Below are 2,313 nucleotides of genomic sequence, written 5' to 3' on the forward strand. Positions count from 1 at the left end.
CTGAATCCCTCCAGTGGAATTATAAACCCCTTGGATGGATAACTGAATCCCTCCAGTGGAATTATAAACCCCTAGGAAGGATATCTGAATCCCTCCAGTGGATTTAAAAACTCCTAGGAAGGATATCTGAATCCCTCCAGTGGAATTATAAACCCCTTGGAAGGATAACTGAATCCCTCCAGTGGAATTATAAACCCCTTGGAAGGATAACTGAATCCTTCTAGTGGAATTATAAACCCCCAGGAAGGATATCTTAATCCCTCCAGTGGAATTTTAAACCCCTAGGAAAGATATCTGAATCCCTCCAGTGGAATTATAAACCCCTTGGAAGGATATCTGAATCCCTCCAGTGGAATTTTAAACCCCTAGGAAGGCTATCTGAATCCCTCCAGTGGAATGTAAATCACCCTGCGTAAGTTTTAAATTGTAAAAAGCATTTTTTGAAACCCCTCCAGTGAAAAAAAAATCCCTCCGGTGGTCTCCAGTAGAATCGCAATCTTACTACGAACTTCTTTGAGTCGGAAATCAAGTCTTTATTTGATGTAGTTTGTAAATGCCAGAAATGAGTGGAAAATGCAAATCAAACCCAACTAACACCAATAATTTGATATACATCATGATATTTTTCATTAAAAAAATTCCCCCACCCCCATACAGAATCCTTATTCACGCCCCTGTGCATGTACACAGGTGTGCTGTGTGAAGTCTTCCCGCAACCCCCTGGAAGGGAGGGAAACATGAGAATCATTAATAAAGGATATAAAGAGGACAGAGAAATGATTGTCTTCATTGACTTCAGAGAAAGGAATAACAACAATTATTACGAACACGGGTAGGGGCGTATCCAGCTCTTTTAAAGGGGGGGGGGGGTCCAGCTTTTTGAAAAGAGGGGATCAAACTCCTAAAAAAACTGGGATGTTGGGGAGTACCGAGCGAAAGTTGTGAGTGAGAAGGTGGTTGCGGGGATTTTTTTAAAGGAATTAACATTGAGAGTAAGTATTTTAAATGCTCAAAATAGCAATCTTTTAAAATATGTAAAATATTGCCACATTAGAACTGTACTTTGAAATTTTTCAATTTTCACTCAGGCATCTTAGGCAAGAAAAATGTTGACATATAAAAGGATGGCAAATAAAGTACGTAAGTCGAGGATCTAGTTCTAGAAAAAAAACTTTTATATAAAATACTATCATTTTCTCCCTCATATTTTATTCAAAGATAAAAAATGTAAAAAAATCATGAATATAAGTGAAAATCAAATTTTAAAAGCATTTTGATATAAGCAACAATAAAATTTGCATGAAAACCGGAGTTAAAAAATATTGAAAATTGGGCGAGCATTTGATAAAAAGCGTTTTTTCTCTATCTAAATTTTTGTTGTACTCAAAAGATGTGTTTTTTGCTTTAAATCGGTCAATTTTCGATTTTTTTATATTCTGTAAACTTGCAGTTTCAAAAATTTTAAGTTTAAAATTTTAATTTTAATATCTATAAAAATTACATTTTTAAAACATGCCAATTCAGTATGTACACTCCAGTTCATTTTATGTACAGGGCCAAATTCCAACCAGCCAGAGCAAGCTGTACCATGTACAAATACAGGCTATATAAGGCAAAACATAGTACGTCAAATGAATGATCGCCTTCTAGTGAAATGTCTGTGAATTAGAACTCCAAGTAGAATACTTTTTTTCATCTGAAAATGTCACAAAATTTCACACCCCGGCCCTACTATTGTTTTGTTGAAGCTTAAAATCTATCGAATTAGTGAATTCAGTAAAACTTTTAAATTTTATCAATGAATTGTGAAATGTTTTGTTAAAGCACCTTAAAGTATCTGCTCGAAAACAGTTTCAATAAATCAGTAAACTTTTAAGTTAGTCCCTAGAATAGGGGGGGGGGGGGGTCAAAAGATACTCTTGACCCCTCCTTTTTTCAAAAGGTGGAGTCTTCGACCCCTTGCCCCCCCCCCTGTATCCGCGCCTATGACAGGACTTTGATATTTATTTCATTCATGATTAAGCATTAATTAAACTCCTATTTCTCCTACTTTCTATCTGTAAACTCCTTTTTCTCCTACTTTCTATCTGTAGACTTCAGTTCTCCTACTTTCTATCTGTAAACTCCTATTTCTCCTACTTTCTATCTGTAGACTTCAGTTCTCCTACTTTCTATCTGTAAACTCCTTTTTCTCCTACTTTCTATCTGTAGACTCCAGTTCTCCTACTTTCTATCTGTAAACTCCTATTTCTCCTACTTTCTATCTGTAGACTCCAGTTCTCCTACTTTCTATCTGTAAACTCCTATTTCTCC

At 35.8% G+C, this 2,313-nt stretch overlaps 1 protein-coding gene across 1 annotated transcript in view; it reads left to right on the top strand.

The window, feature by feature from the left end:
* Window positions 1-2,313, top strand: part of LOC111698784 (signal peptide, CUB and EGF-like domain-containing protein 2) — a 29,668-nt gene that overhangs the window by 401 nt on the left and 26,954 nt on the right. The window lies entirely within an intron of this gene.

This window comes from Eurytemora carolleeae, unplaced genomic scaffold (genome assembly GCF_000591075.1).
Source record: "Eurytemora carolleeae unplaced genomic scaffold, Eaff_2.0 scaffold275, whole genome shotgun sequence".
NCBI lineage: Eukaryota > Metazoa > Arthropoda > Copepoda > Calanoida > Temoridae > Eurytemora > Eurytemora carolleeae.